Source organism: Lissotriton helveticus, chromosome 12 (genome assembly GCF_964261635.1).
Source record: "Lissotriton helveticus chromosome 12, aLisHel1.1, whole genome shotgun sequence".
NCBI classification, from domain to species: Eukaryota; Metazoa; Chordata; class Amphibia; order Caudata; family Salamandridae; genus Lissotriton; species Lissotriton helveticus.
In genome coordinates this window covers 855,256,039-855,269,004 of record NC_136073.1, presented here as the reverse complement: position 1 = coordinate 855,269,004, position 12,966 = coordinate 855,256,039, and positions in this window count along the sequence as shown.

Genomic DNA, 12,966 nt, shown 5'->3' with positions numbered 1-12,966 from the left:
TAAAATCGGCCCTGTAACAAAATTGGCCGAAAACCGACCCCGGCAAAGAGCTCGTTCGCACCCCCAGAAGGCCGGCCGAGCACTTTGCCAGGGCTGGTTTTGGTTCTCAGTCGGGCCCTGTAAATGATGGTATAACAGCTACAAGGAGCAATCACAGAAGGCATGTGGAGAAGCTCCCTGAGGGCTCAAGATTGGACTGCAGTGGCAGCAAAGACATGAAATCAGACATATGGCACGATGTAGAACATGGAAGGCGCATTCCACTGAGCTGTGATGGGCTTTTCACTTAGAAACCTTCCTTCCTTCCATCAGACCACCCAGAGTTGGAGATTTGATGTCTTTGGATAGCCTAAACTTTTGAGAAAGCGGGGTTGTAGCTTCAGGGGAGACTGTGTTTGTGGTGTTACACCCCCCTAAAAAATGTATTCTGCAGTGGTTGGGTACAGGAGCTTACAGTCAGGTATGGTGAGGTATCTGTTGGGTTTCACCCTGGATATTTACACACTCACACTGATAAATCGCTCTCTGTCTCTCTCTTAATTAAAATTTGGTTAATTTGAAAACAATTGTGTTTTAAGTGCTTCTAACAATCCGCCCTCGTCTCTCTTTCCACTGCCTCTTAAGCCTCCCTCGTGTTTTGCTTCTCATAATGTATTTGAACAAGATATGCCAGCATAATTGTTGGGAAATTTGAAGCTTACACCCCACTCAAATCATCCAGACCCAGCTCCCAGGAGAAAAGACATCATTCTGGCTTGTGTCCCACAGTGAAGTTCAGTACATGCAAAGTACTCAACTTTTCAACATGTGTAGGTTTTATTCTACCGCCTGTAGGGGCCACCAATCAGTATCAAATGGATTTAACCCAGATCTGTGACTGGGGGTGAATGTTTGATTGGCTCAGCATTCCGTCCATCATCTGTTCTTTTTACCAAGCAGTATCCAAAACAGGACTGCGTTACTTCTCTGCTCTTGGGATGCTAGATTGTGAGGTGGCGCCCCCGCGGGCCCCCCAGGAGGGCTGTACTACCCCGCACCTACCTCGGTCTTTTCCACCACCGGGACTACAAGAGCGCACCCCCTATCATATGGCGAACCCGGCAATCCGGCCATAACCCACGAGGCTCCGCCCTTCTCTCTTCCCCAGGGACCAACCAGAACCACGAGCCCGGAGGAAGCATATCCCTCCGACCCCGGAAGTCCCGCCTTGGCGGCAGAGTCAGCACAGGATAAAAGCGGGATCCGAGTAGAACACCCCGTCGGAGTTTTGTGGCAGGAGATTCAGACCGGAGCTGGAGTAGGAGAGCAGACGTGTGACGAAGAGGTGTGGACCGAAGAGTGGTGGAGCCCACAGGAGGTGGCTGAAGAGCGGCCGTAACTCACTTGGAGAGTTACGGCGGACCGGGTGAGTGTCTTAAGCCTTCCTTACCCCGACTCATTAGGAGTCCTAGTAACGCCCTGTAAATATACCCTTCTCTTTAGCATCACGTCCCTTGCACTGTAGCATATTTGTATAGCACTCGCACTGTTTGAAGTGGCCCCCTGTCCCCGTTCCCGCACCTCCCTTCCCGACACCCTTTCTACAACCCCCCTTGTGTTCCGGCCTCCCTACGCCCTCCTTTCCTCACGATATCTTTTCTCTTCCCGCCCCCTCACGGCCCGGGTGACGGTGTTCGGTATAGGTTGGAGCATAAGGATAAGACTAACAGTCCTTTGTTTCTTTCTCTTACTGCCCTCCGTGGACCTCCCCTACATCGGAGCTGTCGTTGGAGAATCCCAGACCCAGGACTGCACCCAAGACCCGGAGCGGACTGCGAACCCGGAACTCTCTTTGCATTCCTTTTTGTTGGGACATTGATTCTGCCTCCTGGTATAAATAAACTTACAGAATAGCACACTACATACGGCCTCCTCGCCTGCTTTTCCGGCCCGCAGATCGCCCAGCTTTACATAGATACATGGGGCCTCATTTATGAGGCTGTGCGTCACTTTTACGCCGCCGGTGCGTCACTTTTTGTGACGCACCAGTGGTGTAAAAAATGCGCCTTCTTGCGCCATATTTGCAAAGTGACGCATCTAGGTAGATGCGTCACTTTGTAAACCCCTGCGCCACATTATACCTGCACCAGGTATAATGTATGCAAGGGGGGCGTATTGACGCAAGAAAGGGTCATGGAAGTGACGCAGTGAAATCTATGAGATTTCACTGCGCCACTTCTAGGACTCGGATGCGTCAAAATCTTACGCCTGCCTCACAGCAGCCGTAAGACTGACGAAGGCCCTTTCACATGGGGCTTGCCCCATGTGAAAGGATACATTGCTGGAGTTGCGTCACTTTTGTGACACACTCCAGCAATGCGTCACTTTTGCGCCGTACAGATACGTCAGAAATACTGACGTATCTGTAACTCCTTGCGCAATGATTCGTCATACTGTAAATATGACGCATCATTGGTGTCGCAAGGAGGGCGCAGTGAAAAGTGACGCATCGCTGTTTTCACGCAGCGATGCGTAACTTTTCATAAATGAGGCCCATGGTCTGAGACAAAAAATGGCGCATTCAACACCTTCCTTTGGCTCTTCTGGGCAGGTTAATTTGGCCATCAAGCACTTGCCTTTATGGGTGGTGAGAAGGTTGAGTTAGAAACAGTATAAAACATTTACCTCTCTCTTGCAAACGATATCTATGAAAATCCTGTCAAGATTAATGCTTAAAAATAACTCTATTGTACCCCTCAGAACTGGAGTACAGTGAAAATGAAGGTCAACAGACAAAGTCTTAGAACACTAAGACTACCCACGCAAGAGATATTAAAAGGTCCACCCACTGATGAGACAAAGAAGCGCGTTCTCTCATCCAATATTGCTTCATCAACCATTCATCACCAATAATGAGGGTTCTGGGATGTCCCTTTCTTTGATGATGTCTGGCTGAGTTGTGAAACCTATTGTGACATCATTCACTAGATAGCCAATACCATTAGGGTTGGGGTCCTGTTCTGGCGTTTGCTGACCAATCTGAGGTCTGGTGTGGACTGTTTTCTCTAAACTCTATCAGAGGAAACAACAGCCCAGCCCTGTACTATGAGAGTTTTGCACCTTGGATAGCTCCACAGCTGTCTGGTGTGCTGACAGCTTTTGGATTTGAGGTCTATAGAGGCGCTATGTTTTTTTAACCCTGTCCAGTTACAGGCGAGACCTCTGGAACAGTGCAATATGCCACATTTTCCAGCATAATTTTGAGTTTGATGCAATTGCCACTTAATCCACCATCTGCTTTACAATGTTCAGATTTTAGCAAAAGAAAATTAGTTTCTAGCTCAAATGGATCATAAGTTACTAAGGATGCAACAACACGTGTTGACACACAGCGGAAGGCCCTTCTCAAAGGTTGACTGGTCACTTTTCCTTTGCCTATTGCTATCTTTGGGTGTTAAATTGGGACTAATGAGGTGAAACCTATGCTCAGACAGTATTTACAACTGTAAAAGTCGCAAAATAATTAAGTAATTCTATTACAAAACGTGCGGCATCACACTTTATCATCTATTTTTTTGCCACATAATTAAGTCAAGTTTGTTGCATAATTTGATTCTCCCATGCCGTATAATTCCAGTGACCCTGCCTATAGGTCGGGTATCAAGCGTGCCTTGAATCAGCCATCTTCTCATAGTACATGTGTGGTATCTGGTTTAATAATGGCCGGTATTGTTTAGGAAAAGGACAGCAGTGGAAAGATTTGCTGAAAGAATCTCAACTGAAGAAGCCTTTCGTCACCAGTGCTGCCCCCTGGGCCGCCCTAATGAGTTTTTAGTGGATATGATAGAAGAGAGCACCGCATGAAGGCACATGGTACACCTTGCAGTTCTGGAATTTTCTGGACAGAGGTGCTGTCGGGATCAGTGAAAGAAAGCAGGCTATGTTGTCCATGATACCCCCCAAGGTTCTGATCTTTCTTGGATAGCATCAATGATGCGCAAGCGTGAAAGCTGAGGTGTACAGAAACATCCTGCAGTACCAGGCTTTACCAGCAGGAGGCACTGTTGGGAACGGTGTAACATATACATGCTGCAGTCCCCGTCTTTACCAGGAGGAGGCGCTGTCAGCATAGCAGAGAAGTTTGATCCGCTGCCAGCCCTCTGGAATGGATCCGCCTGCCTCCGCTCTCTCTTTTGATGAGTCCTAATTTGTCTTGTCACCATGCCCTCTTCCCATCGCGCCTGTCAGCGCGTCACCCCGCGCTTCTATCTCACTGCTCCGTGTATTACAAGCAGAACAATTGCAACGGAATAGTAATCGCTGCAGCTAATTATTAAACTTCATTATGCAAATGTCGACTGCGGAATAATGAGATGTGGGCTGAAAGATTATCCTCGGTTCGGCCTGCTTCCTCCCGCACACCTATTATTGTTCCCTCCGTGGGATCGTTTTCATACCCCCGCTTCCACCGGTGACTCGTACACCTTTGCTCTTATTGTCTATGATGTCACTCAGAACCCCGTGGTGAAAACATCTCCGTTATTGACACTTATCCATGAACAGTCCTGTGTTTTACAGGCATTATGGGAGTTTTGTGCTGGTAAGAGATCTGGCACAATCATTCACAGAATGCAGAAGTCTTCGCTCCCTTTGAGAGTGAAACTGGTCTCCGCTCCCACCTTTAGAAAGATGAAGACACCTCTGGACACTGTGGTGGGGTAAAGGTCACAGTGCACAAGCTATTTTCTGGCACAGCTTTGGCCAATTAGCTTCTTGTGCTTTCCAAACTGATGGCCTGCCCCTTTTCAGTGGCCATCTTGGAAAGAGGGGTGAAGTTGTAAACTTAACCTGCAAAGTGGGGCACAGTCAGGAAAGGCTACCCAGTGCGAGGGCAGTGAAGGTTCCGGACATCCCCCAAGGCGAAGTTGAGCGTCCTCATTGGGATCTCTCATTCCATGCAACCGGACGTCCAGCCCATGAATGCCAGGAGTTCAGTCTGCTGGAAATCCGCACCAATGGGTGCCCTGTGGGAGAAGTTTCCCCGCTACCAATCCGGGCTGCCCTTATCCCTGAGTGACAACAGATGAAGCCTGCCAGAGCAGCTGTGCAGGTTTCATTCCCAACCTCCAGAATCCGTTGGTGACTTCAAGTGGCGGGAAGTGGACAGCGGATAGCTGTCGCGTGACCGGGGCAGACTCGCAGTCCTGGGTGGCAGCAGGACTGATTTTCTCCTGTTGCACTGGGACCCTTTTTCTCTACCTTTTAATATTTATTTTTTCAACTTCTCAGTCATTATCGCCGGATATTAGACCGCCCAACAAGGCAGGTTGACATTGGCTAGTACTAATTTCATAGTGGAGAAGTGTGGCTCACTGGTTAGAGGCGGCAGACCCAGAAGCAGAGGTCAGACCCGGGACCAGGGTTCAATTCCCGACGCGGCAGCGTCTTGAGCCCAAATATCCACGGACTCGATAATTATCGTTTCGGTGCCTACTCGAGTCACAGGTTCACACTCTGCAGCTCTGGGCATTAGCTTGCTTAATCTCCACTACGGCCCCCCGCGGCGGGATGCCTGGCTTTCACCTTGGGGGATGCCCAGTACGGGTATCTCACAGGGAAAAACCAGGACGGGTTCCCAAGGCAAGCGCCGAGATGCCTACGGGTAATCGAGCGCTATATAAGAACGCTTAATAATAAATAATAATAACAAGCACAGGGTTCCTTCTACCATCCAATAAAAGTAGCCATGAAGGTCGGTCTTTCCCCTAGGTGTGCTCACTCCGCTGCCCTGGCTGTACGCTTTCTGTACAAGACTTCCACCACTCGCGCCCCCCACCAACAGTGGAGAGCTCTCAGCTTTAAACCCAAACACGGTGTAAGTATGAGCATTAATAAAGAAAATAAATTAATTTTCCTGCTACCAGGAGAAGGCTACATGAAGTCTGTGTGTCTGGATGCCTCAGTCCAGGACTCTGCGACCACAGCTGGGATTTGAAAGGACGAGGAAAGTCTCTGGCATTTTTTTTTTGCCCTACCTTGGAGGAGATGTGGCCAGAGCACTAGTTGGGAACTGTGGCGAATTGAGTTCAGTGCCCAGCTTCCCCACTTCAACAAACTGTGATCTTGGGCTGAATGCTTCATCCACTTGAGTTATAATTGCCTCTTCTGAAATTGACATGCTCGGAAAAAGACTTAAGACCAGCACTGAATTCTATATAAAAACGGAGAGTTTGGTAATAAACTCCATAGCCTGGTGTTTACAGGATTCCAGCAGCATAGCCACCAGGCGTCGGCACCTGGGACAAGCTGAGGTCCCCCCCTGCCCTACAGAGAGCATCCTAATCAATCAATTAGGTGTTCGTTAAGCACGACTACTCACCCGTAAGGGTTTCAAGGCACTGGGGGGTGGGAGGAGGTCGCAGGTTCCAGTCCATCAAGGAGGGGGTCTGTCGAAGAGCCAGGTTTTGAGGTTTCTTGCGAAGATGGGGAGCGATGTTGTCTGTCTGAGGTGGAGCGGAAGGTGGTTCCAGGCTCGGGCCGCGAGGAAGGAGAAGGAGCGGCCTCCCGATCTGGTCTTTCTGGTGCAGGGACCACAGCGTAGGAGAGCTGGGCTGATCGTTGGGTCCTTTGGGGTGCGTGGAATTTGAGTCAGCTGTTCAGGTATGCTGGTCCGGTGTCGTGGAGGGCCTTGTGAGCACGGGTTAGCATCTTGAAGGTGCCTCTTGCCTCGATGGGGAGCCAGTGGAGTGTGCGCAGGTGCTGGGAGATGTGGCAGTGGCTTGGCAGGTTGAGGACCAGTCTTGCGGTGGCGTTGTGGATGTTCTGTAGCTTCGGGTGAGGTTTTTATTTATTCCGGCATAGAGTGCGTTGCCGTAGTCTAGCCTGCTGGTAACCAGGGCATGAGTGACGGTCTTTCTGTGTTCGAGGAGAATCCATTTGAAGTTCTTACGTGGGAGGCGGATGGTGTGGAAGCAGGAGGACAAGACAGAGTTGATCTGGCAGTCCGTTTTGAGCTCTGAGTCCAGGATGATTCCCAGGTTGCGTGTGTGGTCCATGGGGGTGGGCAGGCTTCCTACACCGCCCGTAAAGCCCTACCGAGACCAAGATTTCCAAGGCCCAAGAGTTTGGCTGACCCATAATCTATGGTGTGGATTTCCCAACAGTCATCCCCCTTTGAAAGGCTGATAGAGCTGGTTGAAGTCAGTCACATGCCAGGGTACCGCAGAAAGGCCCAGAAGCGCACGCGACGTCCTTTGTGCAGACAGTGATGTATCATGGCCGCCCACTTGGGTAGAAGCGTGCGCGCGGCTTCGTGACTCAGAATTATTCATACACTCATAGTCTGACATTTATTCAAAGCAACAGGAAAGTCTTCCAGGTCCGAACAAACAAAGCTTCATGTTGTTCACTGTACAGCGCCAAGAGTCGTGAGCGGCTGGCCAGTGCCTCATGGCGCTCCATCTGCTTACCGTCACCTTTAACCTTTCTGTGCGGTCGAATGGAGAGTCTATGTGTAAACTGAATTGCTGGTTCCTTTTGGCGTTAAAAAAACATTCTTGAACTAATTATCATGAGATAATTGCCTGCCAATTATTTTTTATCTCAATTACATGCCCAGTAGAAGGTATTTTTTTATTTTTTGGCCTGGCTTTTGACAGACTTTGCTTTGCTATCTCACAACACTATTGTTTTTCAAAAAAATGTATACATGCTATACATGCACAGAAGGGAGTTTGGTCAGCGGGCTTCATTCATTGATCTGTTTAATTGTCAGTCACATTTTGCTTCTGCCTATCACAGCACAGTAGGTGGGAAGGGGTCAGCCCACTTTACATATTGGGCCCCTTCATTGGCTGCAAGTCATGAAAACGCTACCAACCCGCGACTGCTTTGTCTTGGAGTCTCTTGCAATCTAGAGTGGCCACTCAGAGTGCACCTTGCACCCAATCCGGAAGCAAGGGATCCGTCCCCGCCCTTTAGAATATTTGCTAATGCTGGGACGGGAACAAAGGATGCAGAAGTGTGACATCACATTGGGAAAATAGCATAGCAGCAAAAAAAAGTTTGAAAGACACATTCTGGTTGGCTGGTTGATTATTATATCACAAGTACGAAAGGTGTGGTAAGCCCTCCTCTCTCACCAGGTTGCACCCTCGCAGAGAGGATTGTGATTGGTCAACAAATGGACTGCATGTTTTAATTTTGAAAATGGCATCGACATTGCAAAGTGTTAAATTCACTGGTAAATGATTCACTAAAGTAAACGACTGAATTAATCTTCATGTGCCTCTTTCTATTAAATTGTCAAAACTGGAACTGCAAGACATATGAGAACTCCTATATGAAGTTCTACTTAAAAACTGGATTTTTGAATCCTTTACATTTGCACAGGTTGACACCGACTGTGCATCACAGCAGAGAAAATAGACTTATCATGAAAAATTTGGTACATCATAAACTCATGTGAAAAAAAAGGCACAAGATGCATGTAGTGTAACTATTTTACTTACTGGTAACCTTCATTACTCTTCGTTCTACTTGTACATTCCCTCCCGGGCCACTGACTACTTTGCCAACGTGTGCATTTTGAGATAAAACATTTTTGCTTTACTTTTAGAGATTGTTTTTAGTTTGGTGAAGGCCCAGCAGCTTTTCCAACAATAAAGTTTTGAAAAAATGACTGGAAGCCAATGCCAGACCAATTGGATTTGCCTGTGCTTGTTTTTTTTTAACTTCTTCCCCAATCAGCCACAATGAAGATCTTCCTCACTTCACATTTATTATTTGGAATGTCAATCCAGCCTATGTGTCTCCTGCCTCCATCGCTTGTCCTGCAGAGGTATAGAGTGGCAGGAAAGCACGCGCCACGGAATCCCTTCCCAGCAATTAGAAGAGTCACTGCAGATGAGTGGCAGGCTGGATTGGGCGGCCATTTTGATAATTAAGAAGAATTAATTGGAGTAACGAGGGAGGAACGTTCACAGCTGAGCATCCTTCCATCCTCCCTCCACAACCTAAGTCTTTCTCTGAGTACACAGCTCCAGACAGCAGAGGCGCGAGAGAGGCTAGCAGAGAGGAAAGACCCGTCCTTTGAGTAAGGGCTCCTAGGACAAGAGACGTCAGGCCTCAAACAAGCAGAACCTGGATTAATGCCAACACCATACATCAAGCTCACGCTCGAAACGGTATAGCTGAATGAAAGTTCCTTCTCCCCCAGCATAATAATAAGAAATAAATCCGTATTTGTAAAGCACGAACTACTCACCCTCACGGGTCTCAAGGCGCTGTGGGCCATTGTGGAAGTTAAGTGAGCTATTGCCTAGAGTCACATGGTGCTGAGCTGAGCTGAGCTGCCGCCGGAGCCGGGGATCGAACCGTGTACCCTGTGCTCCGAAGTCAGCTGCTCTGGCCGCTGCACCACACCTCTCCAGGCCCGAACCCTCTCTTTGGAGGTGCACCTGAGATAGGAGAAAATGCAATGTTATTTTGTGTACCACTATCTAGTTCAACCAAGGAAGGGCACATTAGAGTACCCAGAAGATGACCAGAAACATATGATTGGATTAATACCGAGGGCTATACTGACTGTTAAACACCCTCCACTCCACATATAGTTCAGAAGCACAGGCGAGGGCCTATTGCAAGCGACTGGAACTTTAAATAAGTGTATGGCGCAAGGCATAAGGGCTATAATTCTATTCGAACATTCCGGACATTGTCTGCAGCAGAAGGTCTATACCGGCCATTATTTGCCCAGAGCCACTCCATTGTCTTCAATTGTGATCCCAACAATCCAATGTTCCAATGCGTCTTTAATTAGGTTGACCCGTCAGAAAAATACTACAACCACCAATCTCCCAGTGGTTGCATTAGTTTTCAAAACTACTCGAGCTGGAGTCAGCAATGGGTAGCCTGAGGATACAAGCTGAAAGCCGGCATTTACCCTCAATCCCGATATCAGCATGGGAGAAGGTGGTGAAGAGGCAGGTACAGATGATCTAATCTGAAATGGATATGGGAACTTGTCAGCTCAAACCCATCACCACGGCATCGGACACAACATATATCCAGGGAAAAGCCCCGCCGTATCTACGTGAAGCATTGTCAGTTCAGTCACGCAGAAAAATTCTTCTTGTGCGGCTTATAGCATTAAGAATAACAGATTTCAACCCAGCATGGGCACGAAAAGGGGAAATGCGGGCTATGTTCATACAGGAGAGAATCATGGATGCATTTGTTGTGCTGCTGTCCCACTTTGGCCAAGGATCGACAACTGTTGCTTTGCCCAATTTCTAAGGCCAAGGGATTGAGAACTTGCATGGAGGCCTCGGATCTATGTTTTACCAAAACTGACGCAATCAACTTAGCAAGAGTAGCAAAGTTCACGCACATAATTACGCAGGCACTTGACGAGCAGCCCCAGGCCTAAAAAATGTGGGTCAGGCTAAGATACAGCATGCACTAACTAGCACTAAGCACTTTAATTTATATATGTACTCCAAGAGGTAGGAAAAACGCGTGAATAAGCCCTATTATTGCACCTAGAACCTGCATATGGGAATTGTATCAATGTTTGTCGAGCACCAATCATCGCATACTAATAAAAGCTGAGGGATGACGACGAACGATAGGAGGGTATATATCTTACTTTTGCACTCAGGTGTAATCCTAAGAATGCTTTTAACACACTTAGAAAGGGACAATCACACCTACTAATCCTCCAATCTGCTCGAAGCACCTAAAATTACTCCCCATGTCTTGTGGAATGCGTTATGTTATGTTATGTTATGTTATTTATTCTTTTGTATAGCGCAACGGTTACTCAAAAAGAGTGTCCCGGCGCTTTGGGTAAGGAGAACTACTTTGCAATAACATAACACAGTAAAAGAAGAAAGAACAAAATAGACAAGAAACAAAGGACTGCAAAAAGGCCTACTGGGTGAACAACCAGGTTTTAAGACCTCGCCTAAAGTCAAGGAGACCAGTGGCCCCCCGAAGTGGGAGCGGAAGCGAGTTCCACATCTGTGGCGCCAGCAAGCCAAAGGAACGGCCGCCCAGGCGTTCACAAATTAAGACAGGGGAAACCGTATTTTATAAAGCCCCTGCTTGTTTGAAACATTTTATATTACCCTATTGGTCGGTTGAATGGTTTTTACATGTTTTTACTGAGATGCTCAGGACTAAAGTGGACTTCATCCCCCGAGCAGCAGTGAGCCAGGAGGCACGTTTGCAGAGTGGTGTAAAAAGGGGGCGTGGCCTCGGACCACTCTCAGCAATCCAGCTGTATGGGACTTATTAGAGATAACAGGAGGACTAGTTGGCCCCTAGGGTTCCTCAGGAGGCAAGGGGATTTCATCCCCCAACCAAGAGCGTGCTAGCAGGCACGTTTGCAGAGTGGTGCAGAAAGGGGGCGTGGCCTATATGCAGATCTCAGCAATCCCACTATCTAGGGCTTACTGGTGGTGTCAGATAGGCTAGTTGGCTCCTGTTGGAAACCGGCTATTTCGGGTAGGCTAAGGCTGACGCCAAAGCCAGGCCGAAACCACCATTCCAGTCAGGGCAAGGAAGTCACACGCCAAGATAACCCCTGCTCACCCTCTAGGTAGCATGGCGCAAGCAGTCTGGGCTAAACTCGGAGGCGATGTGTAAAGCATTTGCGTCAGCGCACAACAGCAACAACATACTAGGTACACCACAAAAGAGACTCCACACAAGGTTATATTAAAATAACTTTTGTATTGTCAAAAACATATCAGATAGAAATCACACATGTACATTGTGCCAACTGGCACGGCAATATTCACAAGGGATTATTTACAAGACAGGGCCACATGGGCCACTGTCTGAATCAACACTTTGCAGATATAGAAATACTTGTCAGAAATTAGAATAAAAGTATATAAACTTCACTGTAACACAAAGTAACAGTTATAGATCACGTCCAGTAACTACTGGGAACAGGTAAGTACCACCTACGCAACCCTAAACTCTTTGGGAGACTGTCACGCAGGGGACCAGGACCTCACTAGGACCACCTGTACTAAAAGAACAACCCCCTAAGTATCACACAGCATTTAGGGGTCTAAGAAAGAACACATTACCCATGATGTATGAACCACATTCAGAGGAGTATTAAAGGAAAACCACCTAAGTATCACACAGCGTTTAGGGGTCTAAGAAAGAACACATTACCCATGATGCATAAAGATACATTCAGAGGAGTAATAAAGAGAAACACATAATGTATAAACCTACACATTCAGCGGTGTTAAGAATAAAGCACATGATGCAATAAAATTACATTCAGAGGTACCAGAATAATACAGTAGCGCAAAAGTCACATGATGTCTAAAACATTCAGAGGTGCAGGAATAAGACATGATGCAAGAAATCACATTCAGAGGTGCAAGAACCATACAATTGCGCAAAACCTACATAAGCCACCACCTGTGGCAGTCCCTAGGCCAACTGGCCATGTTGGGGCTAGAACGCCCTGAGTCTCAATGTCAGGGGCCTAAACGATGCAGGGGCCCACTACTTGCTGGGCCCCTGGGAACACTCACAAGGGCCTAAACGTAGCAGCTGGCACTAAGTGCTGCGCAGCTGGGTAGGCCTGGCACCACGGTGCCCTCGCTGTCCCACACAGGGACTCTCTCCTCAAATTGCGCCTAAACGGTGCAGCTGCCCACTAATTGCTGGGCCGCTGGAGAATCATAAAAACTGCGCCAGGGCCCTCATTGGCCCTCCGGCGCAAACTGCGCCACGCTGGAGCCACACAGGCTCTACACACAACTACGCCCACGTTGGAGCCACATAGGCTCTGGCATGACACTGCGCAACATGTGGCCACACAGGCTCGGCACTGCAACTGCCCTTGGGGAGCCTCGAGGGCTCGAGCCAACGTTGGGGCGACCCACTGCCATCCGGGGCCGCCCTAGATGCCCCAAAAGTCGATTATGCCCCTACGAGCCTCTCACAGGGCTCCAA